Source organism: Magnolia sinica, chromosome 13, assembly GCF_029962835.1.
Source record: "Magnolia sinica isolate HGM2019 chromosome 13, MsV1, whole genome shotgun sequence".
In the NCBI taxonomy this organism is placed as follows: Eukaryota; Viridiplantae; Streptophyta; class Magnoliopsida; order Magnoliales; family Magnoliaceae; genus Magnolia; species Magnolia sinica.
The window spans coordinates 78819312-78846834 of record NC_080585.1 but is presented as its reverse complement, the minus strand read 5'-3'; the positions used below and the strand labels follow the sequence as shown (position 1 = coordinate 78846834).

The 27523-nt window shown below is 39.5% G+C and overlaps 1 pseudogene; it reads right to left on the bottom strand.

Moving 5' to 3' along the window:
- Positions 1-20997: 20997 nt before the first annotated feature.
- LOC131222376 (uncharacterized) lies at positions 20998-22015 on the bottom strand (annotated as a pseudogene).
- Between the last annotated feature and the right edge of the window lie 5508 nt (positions 22016-27523).

The following is a 27523-nucleotide window of genomic DNA, read 5'->3' as shown; positions in this document are numbered from 1 at the left end:
CACCTGTTGTTAGGGAATCCTCCAGACCCACCAAGAAGAAAACTTTAGCCCCAAAGAATAGGGCTAGGGCACCGGTTTAGAAGCCCTCAACACGCCAACGAAGTAGACAAAGGACACATGGTGAGGCTCATGCTGCTACACTAGCATCCCCACATGCTGTTGTAGGGCCTCCTCCTCATATTCTTAAAAAATACACAGGGAGGCACCTGGTGTACGAACGCAGGATTGACAGGGAGTGCATCAAACCCTACAATCTTGAACCTTTATTGGATGCGATCGACTGGCTGCCCCTTCTTGATTTCGGGGGTCCATGTCATAATGAGTGGACCTACCGTTTTCTTGCATAGTGTCATTCTCTGGTCTTAGATCCACCAACCATTACTGTCACAGTCGGGGAGGATAGCGTTCACACTACTATGGAATCCATTGCCAGTATTTTCAGTTTTACCTTGTCCCCAGTTGGCTTGTCTGATCTTAATCTTGAGAACCCAATCACTCGCTCCAAGATCACAAAATTCCTATGCCAGGACAGAGACATTCCGTGGTACCAAGGGAATGCATTAAAAGCCAAATATATGAGCCCTAAGTACCGAGTCTTGCATGGAATATTCTTCATAAATGCATACCTTAAAGGAACGAATAGATCCGATTTTATCGGGTGTATGGTCATGGTTATGTACTGTGTTGCAACTGGTATCAAGTTGTGTTTGCCCACATTGATTCTTCACTAGTTGGCGAGTGTCATCCACACCTCCAGAGAAGTCTTTCTACCTTTTCATTACATCATTCATGTGATATGCGATACACTCGATCTTCCTACGATAAACGATCCTGAGCGTCCACTACAGCATTTCAACAGCGTCAATGTTCGAAAGCTGGACCTTAAGTTTCATCCATATACGAAAAGCCAACCTTTGGAAGAAATTCAAAGAGAAGGGGAGATGGGAGAAGGAGCAATGCCAACATGCAAAGATCCACAAGAGCCTCAGCCAGTTTCAACTCTGAATGATTCTGCTCAAACCCAACAATTCAAATTTCATCAAGATATGGTCAGGGCGACACAGCATGAATTGGCTTAAATAGAGGACAAGCTTGAAAAGCATGATGAGCGGTTCTTGGCATTGGAGAAAATGGTGTCTGGAGTGCAGCACATGGTCTAGCAGCTTGTTGATCTGTTGATGTGCCGTCGAGATGACACGAAGCTATCCTCATCGGCACCAACGCCATAGAGTCGATAACTCTCCTACCACCACATACACCGATTACTCATTTGCAAGTATGGGCATAGGTATCTTTTTGAATGCCCTATGTTCTTGTGTGTGTATGTGGTGGCTAGCTAACATGAAAAGTCTAAGAAGTTTTTTTTTTGTTAGTTGTTGTGGTTTATGGATATCCTCTAAATGATGAAAATACTTGTATTTTGATATGCCCATGGTTGGGCTAGATATTTGGTTAGGTTGGTTTGGGATGGATGTTGAAATACTGCCAAGCTTGGGCAGTTTTTTTTTTTTGGATTTTTTTATGGCTGATCGATAATACACACACACACACATAGACACACACACACACACACACACACACACACACATATTTGATGCCTATCTTCTGCTAAGTTAGAATGTTTACAACATTTTTTGATAATGATGTTTGTTCTTCTACAAATCATTCTCTGTCCATAGCTGTTGTGAACTAAATTGTGATTTCTAATAATGTTGTTATCTTCTTTTTCTTTTTTCTTTTTTCTTTTTTTTTTTTTTACAAAATCACAGCTCTCCTTTAACCTTGATTATCCCATGTCTTTTTGCATCAACTTCAGTCAACTAATATTGATACACTACCCTTCGCCAATGACTGTCAAAAAGGGGGAGAACAAATCCTACCATGGAGAAAATTGTGTGTATCTATGTATGTATGGTGGTGCAGGTGTTAGGGAGAGCAGTTGCAAGAAGATAGGGGAAGCAACTACTGCTGAATGTTACAATCTTGTGTGTGAACTCAAATAGAGTATTTGTAAAATTGTGTAAAGTTCTTGTACACACAATTTAAGGTGTTGGTCTAGGTGTTGTTTAGGATTTCAGGTGTTTTGTCACGTAATTGACAAAGGGGGAGATTAAAAGTGCCCTAGTTTGTCAATTAACGTGAGTGTTGAGTCAGCAAGTCAAAGGAGCCTCATAGGAAGATCATTCAAGCGTCTACCTCAGCTGGATGTGTGCCCCTAGCTCATCAAAGGTAAACTTAGCCTTACATCCCATGTCCCAAAACACCCAAGTATATAAACCCTTAAAAAATGGATAGAACAACACAGGGTTAAAGTATGAAAACTATTTTGCAAAACAGGAAAATTTCTAAGTTTTCAGCTCTTGTGGATATATCGAGAGAAGCTTGATGAGATCGGACACCAGTTATCGATGTCCTCAAAATGTAATCGATATCATCGAATTGAGGACCACTTGTGTCTAGCAACCAACTTTATCTCTGGACAACATTATCGATGAATCGATAGAACAATCAATATCAACAACATTCAAATTCCGAGATCATGGCTCGATATAATCAAATTGTGGTCTATTTGTGTCCAGCAAGCTTCTAAGGCAAATCATAATTTTATCAATGACTGAAAGGAATCCTTGATATCCTCGGAATTCAAACTCCGATGATATCGATTCGATGTTATCGATTTCGGACCAAATTTGTCCAACAAGCTTTATAGGAAAATCCTCTGTAAATGATTTGAAGAATCAAGACTCCTTCAATAAAATCGATATTCAAATATCGTTCATATCGAATCTAGGTCGATATCATCGAATTTGGACAATGGAATATCCAACAAGCTTATAGGAAAATCTTCTATATAAGATCGATGAATCGAACTCAGTATCGATATAATCAACATTTGAAATCTGATGACATCATGGGAGGATCGATAATATCGAAGTCAGTTGTCTAATATTTAGCGTGCTCTCTTGTTCTTCATTGTCGAGGAATCAAACCGTGGTTCAATGAAATCGGAGTTCGAAATCCGATGACATCGAAGCATGTTCAATATGATCGAGCTGTGTATAAGAGATTCAACCGTGATTGTCAGTAGAGTTCATATCATCGATCTATCCCTTGATGTCTTTGAAAGTATAGGTTCGATGCTATCGAAGATGGATCGATGATATCGAACTCTGTCAAAAATCTGACTATTTTATTATCATTGGATCTCTTTGCCTATTTAAGGAGAGCTTGCTATTGGTTGTTGCAGTGAGAAAAATAGAGAGAGACTTGAGAGAATCCTGCATAATATTTACCCTAAGCTCTTTTTCTCATGGGAGTTCATCCTCCAATCCACCCTTATCATTGATATTCAATTGAGTGGATTAGGGAATGAACTTTCGCATTCAAGGATCATCCAGCTACCACCTTAATGGCAAATCATTGAGTTAGGATACCTTAAATGCTTAAATACTTAGAATCACTATCTCTAAACTAGGAAAACATTTAATAGAGTAGGATTCCAATATAACTTTGACCCAACCTGTCACCTTACATTGGAGCATCAAAAGTGTTACGGATCAAGGGAGCTGAAGATTCTTTATCATCAAAGAAGGAGATCTTCATCAACGTGCTTAATGGGGCTCATGTACTTATCTGTAAGTCATTAGAGTCCAGAGACCCTGCTGATCATTCCTTTGTGTAGGATTGGATCACAGGTGATTCTCACCCCTTTCAAGTCCTCATAGGAGACATCCAATGGGAGAATACGTGTGAGTGTTGTGTGTTGAGCTTTTCTCTTAGTGAGCATAAACTTAGGTCCTTAGTGTAGGTCCTTAGCTTGTGTGGCTTAAAACTCTAGGTGTTATGTAGACCTTTGCTCTTATGTAGGGCATAAACTTTAGGTTCCTTGTGTGGATCCTTAGCTTGTGTGGCCTAAAACCCTAAGTTCCTTCTATGGATTCTCTACTCGTGTGTAAAGCACAAAACCCGAGTGTTGTGTGCTGACCCTTGCTCCTGTGTGGGGCCTAAACTTGTATCTCGTGGAGATATGTCTAGATTCCTTGTGTAAGTCCTAGAGTCAACCTTGTGTAGGTTGTGAAAGTTAGAGGTGAACCTGATTTAAAACCTCCGTTAGTGAGATCCGGTACACTCAAGGGTTAAGTGCGTCTGCCGAAAGTGGAGTAGGCACGTAGCCGAACCACTATAAAATGACTATGTTTGGGATTGTTATTTGCGCATTACTCTTATATGTTTTCTTTGAATATTTTCATAAAGCATGCTAACATGATTATTTAGAACTGATAAGAATCACATTCGACACACACACATATAGTCGTATCAATTATTCATCATAGGTTAAGACTACATACTGTTCAAATACTTGGCAGTCTTATGATTGGATCCTCTATTTGGCTTGGAAGCCATTAAAGTTAAATTGGGGATATCATGATAGGAGTTTGTTAAATCAGGGTTATGATAATAAGATTTTAAATCATCATAAAAATTTTATAATGTCTTATTCATCCCCCATATAAGGAGCCTTCTACCCTGGTCAGGTAGATGATCGATGTATCGAGTTCAAAGTCCACTACAATTGTCTCTCCGTGTTGGCTAAACATTGAAAACATATATTTTAATACTAGATAGAGGGGAACCGTTGTCATAGATCCAAATCTTACAAATATATATGTATAAAAATTATAGTAAACCATCAGGGTGAAAAAGTTTTAAGGGGGGTTAGACTACAATAAGCTAGACTAGCATAGATAATATGTACCTTATCATGCACATGAACATGAAATCAATGACACTTAGGCCTCTCCATTACCCTGAAGCTGAGAAAGTTGAGTTGATCTCTTACCTCTTCGAAAAGGAGGTCGATTCATGGTGGGAGAGCATTCTTAGGATCATCCCTGCAGATTACGTATGGACATGGGAAGCATTTGAGACCCGCATTTACCAGAAATACTTCCCATAGATGTACCGTAATGAGAGAGAGAATGAGTTCCTTCACTTCCAACATGGAGGGAAGTCCATGGCGTAGTATGAAAACCGTTTCACTGAGTTGTCACACTACGCTCCCCGGATAGTGGCCGAGACCAAGATGTAGCGTTTTACTGAGGGCCTAATGAGCAGCATCCGCTCCAAGATGTGTTGCGCAAATATCAGGTCATATGCTAAACTTGTAGAAATGTCTCTTCGGTCAAAACAAGATGAAGAGTGAGTCTCACGAGCTCGTTTATAGCTAGGCTCGCAGAATAGGACGGAAGGACAATCCTCATCCTTCACCGGGAAAAGGCCATGCCGAACTCTCCTCCTAGGCTTGCAGTCCCTCCGACTCCTTTTACACAGTCTAACCATGTATGCGGCTACTGCAAGAGGGTAGGCCACTCCGAGCCATTTTGCTTTTGAAGAATGAGGGACCACAGTTTCATGCCCCCTCAACGTATCAATAGGCCACCACAGCGGCCCATGTAGCGAACAAATCACCCGTAGCAAGCTCGGGTCCATGCCTTAACGACAGAGGCCCTGGAAGCAGTCGCTCCCGTCCCCATAGCTTTTGAAGTGACCACCCAGATACAAGGTACCGCCATATTTCTCTTGATAGACACCGAATCCACTATGCCTCTCATATCAAATGCAATTGTCAAGTGTCTAGAGCTGCATACCACCCCCATTATAGGAGTAAAAATCATTACGGTGGCAGGGACCATCTCAGAGGCAACAAAGATTTGTCATGGATGCCCCATAGATTTGGGAGGTAAGGCGGTGAACGTAGACCTAATTGCGACAAAGGTCTTCCTCTACAATGTTATCTTGGGCATGGATTGGTTAGTTGAAATAAAGGCATAGATCGATTGTGATACACGATTGGTAATGATACACGAGAGTGAAGGCGCAACCTTCATGTTTTCGGTCCAGGTCAGCTACTCACATAGAGTTTTATGTTACACTTCATTGGAAGAGGGTTACGATGGACCCTCGCTAACATCCACCCCCGTGGTCTAAGACTTTGTGGAGGTGTTCAAACCTATACTTGGACTTCCTCCTTGAAGGGAGATAGATTTCACAATCAACCTGACTTCGGGGGCCACACCCATCTCCTTGCCAACTTACCGCATGCCCTCGTGTGAGATGGAGGTGCTTAGGACTCAGATTTATAATTTATTAAAGTTAGGTTTTATCCGACCCAGTGTCTCACCTTGGGGAGCCCGGTCCTATTTGTGAAGAAGGATGACACTTTGCGATTGTGCATAGACTACTGGAGGCTAAACCAGGTGACGGTCTAGAATAAATACCCGTTGCCTAGAATCAACGACTTGTTGGACTAGCTGAGAGGTGCTCAATACTTCTCAAAGGTCAATTTATAATTGGGGTACCACCAGTTGTGAGTCAGGAAGGAGGATGTGTAAAAAACGGCCTTTAGAATCTGCTTCAGGCACTATGAGTTCCTAGTCATGCCATTTGGACTCACTAATGATCCAGTGGTATTCATGGATCTCATGAACAGAGTCTTCAGGCCTTTCATGTACAGATTCATCATCGTATTCATTGATGACATATTAGTGTACTCGAAGAGTCGCAAAAAACACGAAGAACACTTACGAGCAGTCCTCGAAACCCTTAAGAAGAATTAATTGTATACGCAATTTCGAAAGTGCGACTTTTGAAAGGAAGAGGTCAAATTTCTGGGTCATGTGGTGTCTAAAGAAGGCATATCCATGGACCTGGCCAAGGTAGCAACCATACAAGATTCGAAGCAACCGGGTTCGGTTACAGAAGCATGAAGTTTTCTCGGCCTTACAGGCTACTATCGGAGGTTCATTAAGGACTTTTCAAAAATAGTCTGGCTGTTAGCCCAACTTACGCGAAAGGACTTTAAGTTCGCATGAAATAAGAAGGCAGAGGCGGCTTTCCAAGAGTTGAAGGTTAAACTGACATCATCACCGATACTCATGTTACCCGAGCAAGGAGTCAAGTACACCGTTTATACTAACGCATCCCGAGTGGGCTTGGGTTATGTACTCATGTAGAAGGATAAGCAATTGCATATGCCTCTCGAAAACTAAGGAAGCATGAGGAAAACTATCCTACCCATGACCTTAAACCAGCAACGGTTGTCTTTACTTTGAAGATATGGAGACACTATCTTTATGGAGATGAGTTTGAGCTCTTCTGTGATCATAAGAGCCTCAAGTACATCTTCACTCAAAGGGATCTGAACATGAAACAACGTCACTAAATGGAGACATTGAAGGACTTTAAGTTTAAGGTCTCTTACCACCTAGGTAAGGCCAACTTGGTGGCGGACGCCTTGAGCCACAAGAGAGCGCTTGAGTTCGCAGCCCCATTGATGGTGAAGGAATGGAACATGGTGGAATTTGTACTGGACTTCGACATGACACTAACAATGGAAGAACCATATGAGACCATAGCCCACATTCAGGTTCAATCGCTAGTTGATAATAAAATCATCGAAGCCGATGAAGGCGATGAGTTGGTAAAAAGGATGAAAGGCGAAGTGGGAAATGATGCAGAATCCGAGTGGAGAGTCGGATCTGATGGAGGGTTATGGTATTGAGGCCGTCTTTGTGTCCCAAATCTTCATGGACTACGAGAAGAAGTCCTGAATGCCGCCTACAACTCCAAACTAGCGATGCACCCGGGAAGCACTAAGATGTACCGGGACCTAAAACTAAACTATAGTTGGGACAACATGAAGGGGAAAATAGCGGATTATGCATCTCAATATCTCACTTGTCAACAGGTCAAGGCAGAACACCGCCAACTGCTAACCTTTTGCAACCTATGCCCTTGGCCGAATGGAAGTGGGATTTCATATGCATGGATTTTATCTCCGGATTACCTAAGACAAGGAAGGGATTTGACTCAATATGGGTGATTGTGGACCAGTTAACGAAATTAGCCCACTTCCTTCCAATATGGGCCTCTAGCTCCACCGATGACTTGGCCAGGTTATACACAAGGAGATAATATGACTTCATGGCGTCTCGTTAGAAATTGTATCTGACCGAGACACCCGATTCACGTTGATTTTCTGAACTCGCATCAAGAAGCCATGGGAGTGAAGCTAAAATTTAGTATCGCCTTCCACCCACAGGTAGATGGGCAAACCGAATGGGTAAACCAAATATTGGAAGATATATTGCGGGCTTGTGTGTTGGATTTTCAGGAGAGCTGGGAAGACTACCTCCCCTACGCCAAATTTACCTATAATAATAGCTTCCAGGCTAGCATCGGCATGACGCCTTATGAAGCTTTGTATGGGTGCCCGTGTCGAGCTCCACATTGTTGGGTAGAAATTAGCGAGAAAAGCTTGCTAGGGCCGGACCTAGTACAAATGATGACTGTGAAGATTGAGATTGTTCGACGCTGCCTCTTAAAGGCCCAAAGCAGACAGAAAAGCTATGCCGACACGAGGCGGAGAGACTTAAAATTTGAAGCAGGGGACTACGTATTTCTCAAGATTTCGCCAATGAAGAGAGTTGTGTACTTCGGCAAGAAGGGAAAGCTCACGCCACAATTCATTAGGCCCTTTCAAATCCTAGACCGTGTGGGCCCAGTTGCTTATCGTTTGACTCTACCTACGCCGCTCGCCAGAGTACACAACGTATTTCATGTCTCAATGTTAAAGAAGTAAGCGCCCAACCCTACACATATCATCAAGTGGGAACATGTGGAGCTCAAGGAAAATGCCACATGTATCCTCCGACCCACTCAAATACTTGACAGGAAGGAACAAGTGCTCTGAACAAAGTCATCTCGTTAGTTAGGTGTTGTGGACACACCACGATGAAGAGGAGGCCACTTGAGAGATGGAAGCAGAAGTCCGCAAGCATTACCCAAACCTGCTCCAGCAATATGAACATGTACAAATTTTGAGGATGAAATTTATTTATAAGGGGGGTAGATTGTAACACCTAGCCCAACCATAATAGTGTCATGGGGCGTTCACGTGGGAACTGCCACAGGACTGCTCGATCAAACTACTCATGTGAGGGATACCACCAATGAATTAACCCAGGTTATCCCATTAATATGGTTGAGTTTGATTATGTTTGGACCAAGTGCGGGCCATAAAGCTGGTTCGCCTAATTGTACTTGGCAACTGCCTGTACGGGCCATGCAATGCCCAAGAATGGGCAAAAAAATCTAAAACTTGGGGAGGTCGTGGGCCTCACTAGGCTTGTGGTCTGTCACAGACTACGGACTCAGAGGACGCCTGAAAATGAAATATCCGCACCGCCTAGTCGGCACTTACCAAGTGCGACTCGTCCCAGCCTTAGCCTAAAGTCTAAATTTTAAATCAATGGCCCTTTTGCTTCAAACAAAGAAATGTGGCATTTCAGCCATCGGATCTCTTCTAAATTTACACTGAAGGCTTAAAACATTTCTCTGTGCCCATCCACAAAATCTAAACCCTAATCGTGGAACGGTAACCGTTGATCACAAATCGGCCCCTTGCGATAAAACTCCACATCTATTTGCCTTCAAACTTTGCATAGCCCTTCATCGGGTCATAAGGCACCTATCCTATAAATTTCATGACCAGGGGGCCATTAGGGCAACCCCAACAGCCAAAAATGGACCCTACAGGGCCATTTGAAGGTTCGACCTGTACGATAAAACTCCTCATCTATTTGCCTTCAAACTTTACACAGCCCTTCATCGGGTCATGGGGCACCTATCCTACAAATTTCATGGCCAGAGGGCCATCAGGGCTGCCCCAATAGTCAAAATTGGTCCCCACAGGGCCATTTGAGGGGAAATAATATAACTCAAGGCCATTTGGCCCAAATCCAGGGAATAAAACCCTCTAACTCTCTCTCTCTCACTCATTCCCACGGCAAGTTCTAGCAACAAAAGAGAGAGAAGAGAGAGAAGAGAAAATGAAGAGAGGAAGAAGAGAGAGAAGGAGAGTGTAGTAGGAGTTGGGGCCCAAGAGACATGGAACCTTGGAGAATCTCCTTCCTCATCCCCAAAGGATCTCACATCCACATCCACAAAGGCAAATTCCACCTGATTAGGAGGTAATCACCCATTTTCTCTAGAAAAATTATTTTATTAGGCTAGACCCTAGCATATGCCCTAACATACAGATGCATTTGACTCAGGACCTCAACAAATTGACCCGCGAGTTCGGTACCCCTAGGTCAATTTTGCAAGCTCTCAATGATCCACAGGTACGGACCATTATCCTTAAGTGGCCAACTACCAATTTTAGCATAAATTTAATGATTGTGGATGTCACATTGATGTGCATGCATAATTTAGAGAAAAACTAGATAGAAACCTACATGATAAGTCTACCCAACATGCATGCGATGATAAAATGATGTTTGATTGGTCTTCAAATCGTTTGGGCATGAAATTTTTGCTGCATGTTCATTCCTGAATCTAATTTTTGCATATTCTTCCCTGTTGCATGCATGATTATATTTTCCTGTACCATAGATGAGTGTCGTCTTTTGTTTCTTAGGTAATCCGGTACCACATGCACACACATCTAACTTATGCTATTAAGAGTAGTTGCATTCATTTCTATATCCTGAAATTTTATGCTTGATGTGTTGTATGTTTAATTCCATCCGTACTTGAAGATGAACTCTTAGCTGCTTAGAAGTGTTATTAAATATATCCCATTCTCTGGGTTGGTCAGGAAACTGAGATTACTGAGGGTGGTCCCATTGGTTGGGCCGTCCTGTGACTCGACTAACTGATTTGGGTGTACGTAAATGGGTGATAGTAGTAGGACTACATGGGTTACTTACACCCAATGTCGTGCGTTACGCGCTCGCCTAAATCTAAGCAGGTATAGTCCCCCGACTGACCAACCATGTTTGTTAACCATGTTTGCTCCGCCAGTTTGGAACCTGGAACACCCCCGCTTACTGACGCCCACTGATAGCAGCTAAAAATTGATCCACAGTCTTGCGAGCCGGGCATGGTAGAATGTGACACTATGTCTAAGTTGTCGGCCTACGCTGGGGTGATGAGCCTCCCCATAGTGATTGGCGAGTGATCCTGCTTTCCAGCACTCCTCACATGCTTGCAATCGGGGGTGAGGAACCCGATGGGATCAAAGATAGCGGGGCCCTGGCCTCACACGTAGAAGAATCGTGGCCTCGTAAAAAGGATAAGGGCATTGATTTCATCGGGGTGTACCAGTTTTTCCAATCTGTTGGATGAACGAATTAATTAAAAACTTGGCTGACACGTTCATGATTACATCACATTACTTAGATTGGTGACTCGACAGTTGAGGTCACGATGAGGGAGTGTTGGTCATGCGCGAACGTTAGATGAACTCACTTGAGGGAGTGTTGTTGTGAGGTCATACATCATGTCATAATTCATGCTTATGCATTAACAAGATTAATTAAAGATGTGTGAATGTATGATTTTCATTAAATTCATCATAGAATTGATATTTGATGTAACTTATGGCTAATGGCACCCACTGAGTTGATCACTCACTCCCACTCTGGGACAGTGTTTTAAAACACCAACCAGACACTTCATTAGATGCAGGTGAGGTGGAGGTCGACGAGCCGAGCAGGGTGAGCATAAACGAGGAAGAGGATTTCCTACTTCCAGCTGATGGGCGGGTCACCGTAGAATGAGCGGGCTGACTATGGACCGTTGAGTAGGGGATTTAACGCACTATTCTTTTGGACATTTTATGCATGCATTTTGTCGGGCGACACCTTGTGCGACCTATTTGATATTTCTTGTAGACTTGTATATCTTAACCACCTTTATCTCAGTAAATTAGTGGTGGTTGTGGTTTATGTTCCAGTCGATTCCATTTTGCTTAGTTAAATTGAATTACATGCAAGTCACTACAATTAGGATATAAGTGACACTCGAGAACTTGGAAGTCAAGTGTTGCTCGACCCCCAAATTTCAGGGCGTTACAGTTAGGCTGGCCAAACTAAACATCGAGCTGGCCTAATTAGTGTGTATTTAACATAAAATGTGATTCAAAATATGCATGAGTGAAATACACCTAACCTATGGTCCACCTAGGTTTATACCACCTGTAGATTGGCTCATATGAATTGTGTTGAACTTCGAATCATGAATGATCTTGCATTGACATGTTGAATCTTTCCAGGTACTTAATCGAATTGATAGCTTATCTTTAGTCGAGCTTGTGATTGTAACCAGATTATGAAATTTGACAAACTTTAACTATAAGCATTTACAAGGTTGTCCTCGCATAGTTGAGGGTTACACAGATGTTACGCGGACTGTGTAAATTTGAGGTGGTTTCTGAATTTTTTCAAATCCGTGCGAAAGTTGGATTTACAAAACTATAAATAGGAGTCCCTAGGATGTTCTTAGGAATCATCTAGGGTTTGAGGAGTGGAGCAAAAGGGTGGAGAAGCCGTCGCTAAGAGTTTTTCTTCTTCCTCCATTGTTTTCATGTTTTATTTAAGAGACATTGGTTCAATCATGTCTATGGTTGGCTAAACCTCTTAGCTAGGGCTAAGAGGTGAAGTTTGTAGCGTGATGGGATGTTTCTATTTCTTTGATTCATGTTTATGTTGAACTCTCTTTTATTCTAATTTGATTATAAGGAATATTTTCAGTTTTTAATGGTTTGTTGTGACAAATTACAATAGATCTGTGATAGCTTTGAATATCGTCCTTTCCTATTTTGAGTTGATGGATTGGTAAATCCTGTTATTTGTCATCATCCCATGGGCATGGTTAGGTGACAGAATCCCTTCCAATCTTCCCAATTCTCCTTCTTTGATGACTAGATTCATGAGAAGTTCAGAGATCTGACCGTCTCTTCTTCAAACTGGATAAGATAGGACTCCGATTCTAATTGTCCTTGAATCAAGCATAGTATCACCCTGATTACTACAAGTGGATCCTTGGAAACCCTAGTTCCCAACTTTAAATTTACAAGTTTTAATTACTTTAATCACAATTACTCTCTCAATTACTTCAAAATTAGATTCACATCTTCTTCTAGTTCTAGTTCTACTTAATTTTCGAAACATACAAGTTCAGTCCCTGTGGATTCGACCTCGGTCTTACCGAGATTATTACTATATCGCGACCCTACACTTGGGGTTGTAAACAGTTCTCATATGCAAATGGTTCATGATGTATATGAAATGTTATGCTTTTGAATTAATTGGCAGGGTTTCTGATGGGGGCAGGATCCGATTATATTGGTAAGCTGTAAATAATACTCCCGAGCCGATTTGGTGCAAAGATGTATTGAATGAATGAGATTAGTGCTGCACAATACAAATGATTGGACTAGACAAAGCTTTATTGAAGGTTAAATAATTGTATGGACGATAGTGTTGCAACAGTTGGATTGAGAGGCTTAGATTGAGATCTAAATGGATTTGGTTACTCTAATTAGATTAGACCAAGCTTAACCTATGCTAGACTCTTTCCCATGACTCTTTCCTCTCCTTAGTGGAGGGATGGAGTGGCTAAGCTAAGGCTTAAGGGCGAGTGAGGAAGGCTTGAAATGGGAGTGGATGGATGAAATGTGAAGGGAATGGGGGTATTTATAGCTCCCCAACCTAATTTTCTGGTAATTCTTATGAATTTTGAGGTTAAAAATGGTGTGGATGGTTGAGATTTAAGATTTCCATGTACCAATATCTCGTGTTAGATCAAGGGCATAAGGTGTAATTTTTGCTCAAGAGAGGAGTATCGGAGCAATTTCAAACTTTTTGCATATGCTTAGATTTTGTAAGGGAATAGGCTGCACACATACGGACAACTTGTACAAGTATGGAAAGTGCCACATAGTGAGCGACACCTGAGGGTTGCTCATCCTTGGCCCTAGCTTCAGCTTCAGGGGGTTGGTTCTCTCACTCGTGGGGAGGCTTGGACAAGCAAGGCTGTTTTGCTCTTTCCCTATGTACTTTTGATTAGGCATTGAAAGTAGGCTTGGACTAAATGGGTTTTGGATCTAATTTGACAAGGCGAGTTAATTGGGTAGGATATGTGGGCTGACTTAGTGGGTTGAGTAAGTGGGTTGTGTTTTTTCCAACGGCATGGTTTTTAGTGTTAGGTTTCTATCAGGTTTATGTGATTGGGTTGATTGGGTTTATGGTTGATTCCTAGGATTTTAGGGTTTATGGTTTCTAGGGTTCAAGGCTTATTTTGGGTTAGGGTGTAGGGTTCAGGGTTTAGATTAGGGTTTACAGTATGAATTAGGATTTTGTCCAATCTTAATCAGTTTATTGGCCTAAGGTGGGGTGTCTGCACATGGCATCTATTGGAAATGGTGGTGACAGGCCACATTACAATAGGATAGTTTTATTTATTTATTTATTTTATTTTATTTTTTGTGAATGAGGTGTTGAGGAGAAGTATTACCATTATGGCTATTCCCGGGACATGCATTTGCATATCATGCCATACATGCACTTAATGAAATATATTACAAAATTATTTGTTTTGATATGTTATCATTAACTGTGCTTGATTGTATTGATAATATGGGTAACTTAGAAAAATGCTACCCTGAGTTAATCACTCACTCCCACCTGGGAAAGTATTTTAAAACACGAACTAGATGATGTTCTCGATGCAGGTACTATAAAGACTTATCTATACCTTGTAGATGGGGTATCAGATCTTCATATCTCGGGCGGGTAGGAGAAGGCAGAGTGCTTCACTGCGGTTCTGTTGTTGGAGTTTTTGTATCGTGACATGACATTATTCTTCTTTTTGTACATTATTTTTTTTGTACATGTATATTGCAGGGATTTATACATTTTTTAATTACTAACTTGACTATACTTATATTTAAACTTTTATACACTATTTAGTTTAGATTTTATGATTGATTTGATCCCATTATAACTGTAAAAGAAAAAATCATGCTTCCACAAATCTAAAGTTAACACCTGAGATATTGGGATCGAGCGTGTGCTCAATCCTTGAAATTTGAGGCGTGACATGTCCACGAATCTCTACAGTCATGCTAGTAATGAGATTTTAAAATGATTTGATCTCATAACCTTCGAAGATCTCTTTGGCCAGGCTGGAAAAATTGAAAAATGGTTTCGTACCATAACCTTCAAGGATCCGGTAATCTCCAAGGATCCTCGACTAGCTAGGAAACCCAAAAGGATTTGCCATATCTCGAGCTATATAAGGAGCATGCGATGAAAAGCTCAAGGCTCACACCAAACACAATCTCTCTACACAGACCAAAGCTTCTTATTATAGTCTAGCTTTAGAGTCCTCCATTTCAATCTAGCCATGTTGCATAACGTATGGAGCTTAGGTTAGTTTCACATTATTGTCTAGTATTATCATTGCAGTATATCTAGTAGTATAAATATCTACAACTTATTGTTGTTGGATCCCCAATCAATTGAGTCCTTATTTGGGAGATCACACACAGTCACATCCTGCTACCCGTCTTCCTCGATTGTTTGTTCTTATAGGTGATCATAGCTATTTATCTTTTATTTAACTTTTATTTATTTATCTATTTATTTCATTTATTTGTTGATTGTATTTAGCTTCAAATACAAATCAATAAAATTAGTATTATTGGCCTTTGGTTTTAATATTTCTCATCCATTATTGCATCATTGAGAAATACAAGGCTTGCAATCATGGTTGAAAGAAAAGTTCTTAGTGTAAGACAAAATGTACTTATTCTGGGAGATTAACCCCTTCCCTTCTAGTTCTCCTAAATCGCTATAGTAATCAATGGCTAGGAAGATATCCGATTTCATACATCCGGTCATAATTGGTCCATCTCAGTACTTAGGGTCATCAGCGTTCAATCGCTCTCTAGTTGAATACGACTCTGTAACCCTAAAGTATATTAAGCACACGCGTTTGACTAAATACGTGCCTTTGTTAAGGGTTAACGGTCTCATATTTGATTATTTGATTGAACAGTGAAGAATGCCATGCTCATGCGTAAAAAATGATCCTATCCTTTGAGTTTTAGAGTTGTATGCAAGCCATTGAAAATTGTGATTTTTATATTCTGAATTCATCAGAACACAGCAGGGATGGTCATAATCATTGTTTCAGCGGATTTTAGCATAAAGTCACAGCATGCACGGATCTGATCGTAAGACCACTCAACATGTGAGCTCTTATGAGCAGCGATAACCACCAGATCTCACGAGAACCGTGAGTTAAGCCAAAAGTAAAACGAACATCAAATGTACTTATTATGATTATTTGGATCGGTGGAATCCGAAAGGAAGATTCCAAAACAGATGATGTATATGTGGCAGTAGAATACGTGGAAAATAACATTTTGCGCATGGACGATGAACGCGACAATGAGGTAAGGTTAAACAGTTTTTTTTTTTTTTTTCTTTTTTTTAAGTAAAAACCAGCTCTCAAATAAAATGTGAATCTCTTCACACGGCGCGGATTAGGTGAGTTCGGGATAACAACTTGCTGGATGAGTCCGTTAAACGTTGGCCTATCTTCATGTACGTCTTGTAGCGGGCAGGGCTCTGAGGGGTCCACCGTGATGTAAGTGTTTTATCCACGCCGTTCATCAATTTTCTCAGATCATTTAAAGATATAATCCTAAAATTAAAAGAGGTCCACTGCTCCAGTGGACCACACCAAAGGAAGCTGCAGTGATAATGACACCCACCGTTGAAACCTTTCTAAGGGCCACCGTGTTGTTCTTTTACCATCCAACCTATACATAAGATCATGTAGACGTGGATGAAGTGAAAACACAAATATCAGCTTGATCTGAAACTTCTCCAGCTCCCAAGATGTTTTTAATGGTGGACGTTGGGCCTATCAGAGCCCCACCCGGACGGATTACCGTCCAGGCAGGGGTTGGACGCAATCCGCGTCCCATCTTGTTTGTCCACGTGGTTCAGCGGTTATTGTAGCTCAATTTTGGACAGCCCACAAATGAAGCAGATCCAAATATTGGTGGAGTACGCCATAAGAAACAACCAAAACAAGAAGCAGATCCAAATATCAGGTGGACCACACCATAGGAAACAATAGTGATCCAAAACCCACCATTAAAAACTTCATAGGGCCCACCGTAATGTTTATTTGCCATTCAACCTGTTGATAAGGTCACACGTACGTGGATGAAGGGAAACATAGATATCAGCTTCATCCAAAACTTTTGCAGCCCATATGGAGTTTTTAAGTCAATCACCTGATTGTTTTCAATGGTGCACCACCTGATATTTGGCTTGCTTCATTTTTGGCCCCATGCCTAAAATGAGGGGAATAATAAATGGATGGCAACAATATACAACACATACATCAAGGTGGGCCCATTGTCAGGGGGCTAATCCAAGGCTCAAGTGGACCGCACCATGCGGACAGTGGTGATAATCACTACCAAAAAATCGAGTAATGGCTACGGACTATGGAAGCTTTTAGCTACGGATATAAACCGTAGCTAATTTACTACGGATATAATCCGTAGCTAAAACCTCCTTAAGTTGTACTTAAAACGTACCTTCCACCCTGATCTTATTAGAGGTTGGTGGTGTTTGAGGGGCTCCATAGGGCCCATTGGAATATATGTGTTTTATCTAAGCCGTCCATAAATTTTGATATATAATTTCATTGGATGAGCCCAAAAAGTAGGTAGATTTAAGGTCTAAGTGGACCACACCATAAGAAATAATTAAAAATAAATTTGTATCGTTAATATTTTATGTGGTCCACTTACAGCTTCAATCTAACTCATTTTTTGGATCAACCCTTAAAATGATCTTTTAAAATGAATGGACGGAGTAGATAAGTAACATACATCACGGTGGGCCCCACAAGACCTAAAACCACGCACATAAAAGTGTCGTTCGTCACCCGCCTCCCCCCAAAAGAATCCCGCGCGCGCCCATCTCCCAACCCAAATCCCTCACATCTCCCTCGCACGCCCGCTCCTCTCCCAAAACCCAAACCTCTCTTTCTCGCGCCCGCGCCTCTCCCAAAACCCAAACCCTCTCTCTCTCGCGCCCGTGCCTCTCCTAAAACCCAAGGCCCCTCTATTTCCTAACCTCTCTCTCTCTCTCTCTATCTCTCTCTCTCTCTCTCTCTCTCTCTCTCTCTCTCTAGGGTTTTCAAAACCCCCTTTCGCTGCAAACTCGTCGTTGATCTATGATCACACCCTGTGTTAGGGTTTTCGAAACCCTTTCATCCTACCCTCGTCACCGCCTCGGCTTCTCCACTAGCCGCATAATAGCTAGTTAGGTTTTTGGGCAGAGGAGGTTTCTAGGGGTTTGACCTTGCTCTGATGTGGTTTCGGCAGTGCATTCGAGTGTGGATGAGTATTTGGCCGACTGGTTCGTTTTGAATCAATCCAAGTATCAATGGGCATTGAACGATTACTATGAGAGCAAGGGACTTATGAGTTTGAACATCTACTTTTCATTCTTCTTTTTTTTCTGGTTTTTTGAATTTTAAATTTTGGGATCTGATTCTGAATTCCACTTGTGATTCGTCTCTGATCTTATGAGGTTTTTGCTGAATTTATCTGCTCTCTTTTCATGATCTTGTGAGGATTTGTAAATTTTGTCCATTTCTCTTGGTCTGAATGAGTGATTCATTTCTGAGATGATTAAAAGCAAGTTTTCTATTGTGAAGCATGTGGAAATTTGCGCTAGGTTTTTTTTTTTTTTAAGAATATGAAATCTTCTGATATACTACAAAGAAATATCTACAAAAAATTCAAAAGGAAATACAGAAGCAAATGACGGCTCTGGTGGCTGTTCCTATTAACAAAGAAGGTAGCATAGTAGAGGTGGCCTTCAGCCAGAGCATGGAGAAAGTTCTGAAGTCGAACTATGATGCTCTGTGGGAATGCATCCAAGAGGAGAACTATTTGATTTTCCTTTCACATATTTTGCTATTATTGGCTAGTTTAATTTTCCTTTAAAAAAACTACTGTCAGGGTTATATTGTTTATGGATGTGGATTGCATTTTATATTTATAAAGTAAATAGAAGGTATTATTCTTTCATAGATTTCCTACAATATAAGGTATTGTAATTCCTTCAAATTGCAATTACATTCTACTCAACTCCAATCACTAACAATTAGAAAAGTCATATCTAATTTATTGAACTGATAAATTAAATTCAATTTGGTATTGCATCTAATTGCATTGTTAATCTCTGAATAAATACATATTGTGTCCATGGTGTGTGAATGCACATTTATTGAAATATGACAAACTTTCCCCCTTTCATTGCCACAGCTCCACACTCATCAATTCCCTTATTGCCAGCCAATCATCAAAAAGTATTGTTAATGGGACAAGTGTAGAAATGACCCCACCTTCAAGTGAAAATGGATCCAGCATGAAGGTTGGTGTTCTTTTCAGTCGGCATATTTACAGGATTTAAAAAATATATAAAGCAAAAAGTTTTACTATTTCAGTCATCTTCATACCATTTATCCAACTATGTTCATTTAGTTTGCGAAGGATTATGGTTAAACCCCAATTTAAACCTGATAAGGGGACTGCTCCAAGTTGGCTAGAAACTTGATTGGATACTCGTTGTTCATATCAAACATTGTATGGTTTACTGTGCTATGTAATTTCAGTTTCCGAGATAGAAGGTATGAATACAAAGGTCTTAATAAGGTCTGGAAGGGAAAATTAGCAGAGGCTAAGGCAGGAAGAAAAATCAAATAGTTAGCTAGCACAAATTTAGAGATCCTCTAAGATTAGAGGATCCCAACTAACACTTTAGATTCTTTTCAACTGAATGTGGTCTACCTTTGTATTTTCTTGTTAACTTTCAATTCCTAGATTGGGGTCAAGTTGTGTTGTTTATTAATTTCAAGAAGGGGCATCCCTTTCTTGTTATACTTTGTGGTGTAATTCCTTTTTGTTTGGTGCTAATGAGATGCTTATACTACCAATAAAAATATATAAATAAATAAAAGGAAAAGAAAGAAGGAAAAAAAAAAAAGAAGATCCGTTTTGGCATCATTGCCATTTGGGATCGATTTGTAAAAAAGCTGAGTTATTTGATTCTCTGGCTGCATGGACCAAACTAGCGTCTGATTCGGGGACACAGATTTGTTGAACTAAACTAGCCTCTAATTCTTCAAAGTTGCTAATGGGTGCATTTTTTTGTCTACCTATTTTGCCTTCCCTTGTGTTGTTGTTTTTCTTAGACTATCAGTGGTCCTAGAATTATAGGAATTTTAGTAAAAGAGCAACTATTGTCTATTGAGATGCTTCTTTTGTCTTTTGCAGTTGTAAGCCCTCCCGTCATGAAATAGGTTATAGATTCATAAAGTTGTTCATAGTTGCGTGTATTATTCATGGTCATCTTTATAGGAATGGTGAAATGAAATCCTTGGAGACTTTTGTATTCTCCATTCTTTATTATCTTCTCATAAAACGAAATATTAAAAAAGAAGTTTTGATGTTGTTGTCATTCAGCAAGGATATTGTTTTGGAAGCATTCATCTTAAGAAATCTGTTTGTATTGCAGGCTATTGCATCAATGATGCGGGCACATGAAGCAGGCCCAACAAACCTGGAAGGGCTTCTTGCTCTTGGTGTGAGTCACACTAATGGTTAGTGACTGATTACCCATGTAGTAGCTGTGTGTAGAAGCTAGCAGACTATGTTAAAGATGGTCCATTTTATTGAGCCTGGAGTCCTCTAAATTTCTGTTCACAATCATATGCCTGTATATGGTGGTTGTTACATATCAAAATATCTTTGAGCTTTTCAGACTAATTTTTCTGCCACACTTTCTTTTCTAATGTTTTAGCTACATATTGTTATGCATTTGCTGAAAGTTCTGTTCTGCAGTTTCTACATTTAGAGACTGAATGGTGTGATATACATTAACAAAATGTGATAGGACTCATGCAAGATCTTGCATGCATATTTTCTTGTACTGTGAAGAAAACATTCCAGCAAGTGTCGCTTTTGTATTGGTATTAACCTTCAATGTTGGCTTTCCATTTAAACTATCATCATTATCTTAATCTTTCTTGTAGCAATTTGGGTTGTGCTTCTAAATGGTTGGCAGAAGTCCTATGATATGTCTGCTGACCAAACCACATGCTCTCTTATTTACCTGGCATTGGAATTGGCCATGGTAGAGGTGCATATTGTAACAACATTCACATATCATCTCTTAATTTATGCACTTCAAAGGTTGAGTTTCCCCGACTATGGCCTCAATTCTTGGTCGTGTTGATGAGTTGTGTCTGCTTTCCTTTGAACCAGTGATTCCTAACTAGTCTCTTGGTCTCATTTCAAAGTTATATCTTCTATTTTCCTTATATTGCTTAATATATTGTTTCTTGTACAAGTCCTATTCATCAATACTTCAGATTGTAATTATTCTTCACTCTGCTTTCTACTTTTTTTCCTTTCCTTTTCTTGCTTTTTCTTTTTTCTTTTTCTTTTCTTTTCTAGCTTACTGTATCTTGAAGAGAGTCTTCAGTTTCACTACCAGCTTCCACTCTTCAATAGACAAGTCGTCCCAATAATTTGATTTAAGTGTATCGATAGGTTTCCTCGAGATGTGGCTAACAAGCTCATCATTAATCTCAAAATGCCTACCATACATCTTCTGTTGTTCTTCGGCGTTGGTGCTAGCAATCTTTATGGCCACCTTTTGGCCTTTCTTTGTTATATCAACCTATTTGTGGTTAATCTCAATGGAAGCTATTCGTCCAATATCGATAAAATCCCTCGAAGGAATACAGATTGGAGTGCCGACCTTTACAATCCCTTCAAGGACATCAACACCCAAGACAATTGGATCTTTTTTGTTGAAAATGCAGTTCGGCATAATCTTTAGAACACAGGGGAAGACTGCATCTTCTGCAACTTCCTTCTTCTTTTCTTCCTTAAGATTGTCAATATAAGCCTTGAACTGATCAAACAAGTGATAGATAATATCGGCAATGAATATCTTCACACCAGTCTCATCTGCAAGCTCCCGAGCCTCAGGTGTTACTTTGACATCGAATGCTAAGATGATGGCATACTCCTTCCTCTTAACCATAACACTAGCCCTCATAACATCCCTCGAATAAACATTCCTGATTACCAAATAGCCCCACTTGTACAAATTTTCAGGTCAAGGATCAGAAATTCTTCTTGACTATAACTTTAAGCACGTAATATCAAGAGGAAGATGTGATGTTGAACAGTCTTTTTTTATCCTTCGAGTTGGTAATTTCCTCTCATAGGTTGTTCCTATCTGTTAGGTGCCTATAACATGTAAATTTTTATTTCTTTTATGTTCAGCCTTCTGTTGTCTTTGTTTTTACATTGTCATTCTAGATTTCTACTTTATCAACCTCCATTTTCCATACATGTCTATACATGTGAGGAATGTCTTTGATACCTTAAATAACATATTCCATTTTATTTAGGGAGCCATTGTTTACACTCACTCTGATTAATAAAAATACCAATATTTTCTGCTTTTGCTTATACATACTACAAAGGACAGGTGTATATAGCAGTCAAAGCATGTGCCATCAGTTTTTGCATTTTCTGAGCCCATGGTTCAATTATTTGGACAATTGCTCTGCTCAGCCCCACCATGAAGGCCTGAATTGTAAGATCTTAGCCATCAGTTTTTGCATTTTCTGAGCCAAATGTGGACCGTTGATATATTTCTCTTCTTAGCTGTCCATTTTTAGGCCAGAAATTGAAAGTTTAGGATTGTCTTATCGAGGAATTTTAGGACATTTTCTTTCCAGTGGGGCCCAACACACAGATGGTCTGGATCAATAATCCATGGGACCCACTTCTACATGCTGAAAACGTGAGTTTATTGTAAATTCTGTAATTTGAGGATCCTAGAATTCCTCTATATATTATCCATTCTCAACTACATGGCCTTATAAAATAGAAATTGCCAGAAGGCTTGCACATTCCACCTCACCACATGATTAACTAGACTGTTCATCTAGGTTCCACCGTGGATAAGCTGCGTAAAAAACTTACTCAGCAGAGATGACATTGTCCATACTCTGTTAGAAATGATGCTCCAGAAAGGTAGTTTCTAGTTCACCTTCTAATGGAGGTTGGATCCCTGATTCTTGATATTTTTGCCATGTTGGGCCATTTACAGTGGTACCTTTAGATGAACAGTCCGTATCATGACATGGTAAACAAAAAGGCAAGCCATGCTAAGCTCTTAATAGAAACTAGTTCCATTCTATCATTGGCCCTCTGTCAATTACTACTTATGAGAACATGTTTACTGGCGGTAACTTGTAGACGTATGCATTGAATCTCTCATACAAATAAACAAAACCCCTTCCAATTTGAACGTCATGATCTTCTACATGAGGATATGCATTTTACTTGGGTCCAGGGCCCATGGTTTGATGATACAGACCACTGATCTGATATGCCCCTAATGGATGGGACAGGAGGCTGGATGAAACAAATGTTTACCTAAGCAGGTAAGCTCCTCATATGCTTTAATTGTTACAACAGGCTCTCAAGTAAGATATTTTATGGTTCTTCCATGCTCTCACCATTCTTGTTCATTACAATGACTAGAAAGGTTTTCTGAGGCATTTTAGATAACATCTGACTCTATGTAGTAATGTGCCAGGCAAAACCACGTGTTTCTCTAAATCTTGCATCATTTGGAAGCAGTCATTCCCTCAAACTAGACAAGGATGGTACGTCTCTTGTCAAGAATGCACATGTGTAGTTCATCAAATAATACATTATGTGATATCGTGTGCATGATAACTATGTTGTAATTACAATTATCTATAATAATAATAATTTGTTCATTATAGTGCATTCACAATAGTTATCATTGTGGTTATAGTTATTCATTATGTGATAGGTTTTCAGGTGAGATGAACGAGTTTCAAAACAAAACAATCTACGATTTTGAGAAGCGATTCCCAGGATGTATGTGAGTTTTAGGGGCCATCTGCACCTTGGAAGCATACAATGGAAGGTAAGGAAAACCTTCGAGTTCCCTTCTTTAAATCATGAAAAGGTATTTGTGTTGAATCTCATGCATTTATGCTGAATCCCATGCATTGGCAATATTAGGTATGCTCATGAGCAGGACATGCATAATTCCGTAAAAATTGATGGAGCAGACCCGGATGTGCATCGGAGCTATACGGATGTTGAGCGAGGGTCCCTAGAAGGTGGGAACCGCTGTTATGACCATGATAAAACTGTTTATTTTCTATGGACAGCATTGGAGGGGCCTGGCCATTTGGATCGGCCGTGTTTATGTATTTACTCGAAAGTAATGGAGTAGACCTGAATGTGCATCGGACCTATCCGAATGAGCAGGGGTCCCTGGAAGGTGGGAACCGCTGTTATGACCATGATGAAGCTGTCTATTTCCTATGGACAGCATTAGAGGGGCCTGGCCATTTGGACAGGCCATGTTTATATCTGTATTTGCAGGTACCACACCCTTAACCTAAACTACACCCTTAACCTATAACCTAAACCTATTCTCAATTCCCTAAAGCTATAACCTATAACCTAAACCTAACCCTAAACCAAAACCTAAACCTAAACCTATAACCAATACTTATAACCTTAACCTAAACTAAAACCTTAACATATAACCTAAACTTATAACCCTAACCTAAACTTATAACCTTAACCTAAATCTATTCTCAAATCCCAAAACCTATACTTCTAACCTAAACCTAGACCTTAACCTAAACCTAAACCTATACTTATAACCTATAACCTATAACCTAAACCTTAATCTATAACTCAAACCTTAACCTATAAACTAAACCTATAATCGATAACCTATAACCTAAACCTATACTTAACCTTAACCTATAACCCAAACCTAAACCTATAACCTAAAACCTAAACCCAAACCTAAACCTGATCCCGAACCCAAACCCGATTTCCTAAACCTAAACCTTAACCTATAACCTAAACTTATTCTCAAATCCCAAAACCTATACCTATAACCTAAACCTAGACCTTAACCTAAACTAAAACCTATACTTATAACCTATAACCTAAACCTAAACCTATAACCTATACTTATAACCTTAACCTAAAACCTAACCTAAACCTTAACCTATAACCCAAACCTAAACCTATAACCTATAACCTAAAACCTAAACCCAAACCTAAACCCGATCCCGAACCCGAACCCTATAACCTATACCTAGACCTTAACCTAAACCTAAACCTATACTTATAACCTATAACCTATAACCCAAACCTTAACCTTAACCTATAACCTAAACCTTAACCTATAAACTAAACCTATAACCTATAACCTAAAACTTAAACCCAAACCTAAACCCGATCCCGAACCAGAACACGATTTCCTAAACCTAAACCTTAACCTATAACCTATACTTATAACCTTAACCTAAACCTTTTCGCAAATCCCAAAACCTATACCTATAACCTAAACCTAGACCTTAACCTAAACATAAACCTATACTTATAACCTATAACCTAAACCTAAACCTTAACCTATAACCCAACCTAAACCAAAACCTATAACTTAAACCCGAACCCAAATCCAAACCCGAACCCAAATCCCTAAACCTTAACCTAAACATATAACCTATAAGTTATAACCTAAGCCTATACTTAAACCTAAAACCTAAACCTAAACCTAAACCTATAACTTAAACTTAAACCTATAACCTATAACCTATAACCTAAACCTAAACCTAAACTTATAACCTAAACCTATTCTCAAATCCCAAAACCTATAACCTAAACCTAAACCTTAACCTATAACCCAACTTAAACCTAAACTTATAACCTAAACCTATTCTCAAATCCCAAAACCTATAACCTAAACCTATACCTTAACCTACAACCCAACCTAAACCTAAACTTATAACCTAAACCTATTCTCAAATCCGAAAACCTATAACCTAAACCTAAACCTAAACCTTAACCTATAACCCAACCCAAACCTATACTTATAACCTAAACCTATTCTCAAATCCCAAAACCCATAGCCTAAATCTAAACCTTAACCTATAACCCAACCTAAACCTATACTTATAACCTAATCCTATTCTCAAATCCCAAAACCCACAACCTAAACCTATAACCTATAACCTAAACCAAAACCTATAACTTAAACCCGAACACAAACCCGAACCCGAGCCTGAATCCCTAAACCTTAACCTAAACATATAACCTATAACCTATAACCTAAACCTAAACCTAACCTAAACCTATAACCTAAACCTAAACCTAAACCTAAACCTATAACCTTAACCTAAACCAAAACCTATAACCTAAACCTTAACATATAACCTATAACCTATAACCTATAACCTAAACTTATAACCTACAACCAAACCTTAACCTAAACCTAAACCTATAACCTAAACCTAAAACCTAAATGTATTCTCAAATCCCTAAACCTAAACCTACACCTAATCCTAATCTCAACTCCCTAACCTAAACCTAAACCTAAACTTGAAAACCCAAACTTAAACCCAAACCCGATTTCCTAAACCTAAACCTTAACCTATTCTCAATTCCCAAAAGCTATAACCTATAACATATAACCTATAACCTAAACCTAAACCTTAACCTAAACATAAACCTTAACCTAAACATAAACCTATAACCTTAACCTAAACCAAAACCTATAACCTAAACCTTAACCTATAACCTAAACTTATAACCTATAACCTAACATTAACCTAAACCTAAACCTATAACCTAAACCTAAACCTAAAACCTAAATGTATTCTCAAATCCCTAAACCTAAACCTACACCTAATCCTAATCTCAACTCCCTAACCTAAACCTAAACCTAAACTTGAAAACCCAAACCTAAACCCGATCCCGAACTCGAACCCGATTTCCTAAACCTAAACCTTAACTTATTCTCAATTCCCTAAAGCTATAACCTATAACCTAAACCTATAACCTAAACCTAAACCTATAACCTTAACCTAAACCTAAACCTAAAACCTAAATGTATTCTCAAATCCCTAAACCTAAACTTAAACCTATAACCTACAACATTAACATAAACTTATAACCTAAACCTATAACCTACAACATTAACCTAAACCTATACTTATAACCTAAACCTATTCTCAAATCCCAAAACTATAACTTAAACCTAAACTTATAACCTAAACCTAAACCTTAACCTATAACCTAAACCTTAACCTATAACCTAAACTCAATTCCCTAAACCTTAACATATAACCTAACCTAAACCTAAACCTATAACCTACACTTATAACCTAAACCTAAACCTGTAACCTTAACCTAAACGTAAAACCTAAACCTAAACCTAAAATGTAAATGTATTCTCAAATCCCTAAACCTAAACCTAAACCTAAACCTATAACCTACGACATTAACATAAACTTATAACCTAAACCATATGGTGAGACCATTCCTTGGGAAGTGGGTACTTGTGGCTACCAATGGTCCTCCTTGCGGAAATCGTCCAGACGTTTATTTTGGCCCTACAAACCATATGGTGAGACCATTCCTTTTATGTCGATTTCATTCCTCTTTGAGTTTTTATTAATTCATTAAGAAAAAAATGGTTATACATGA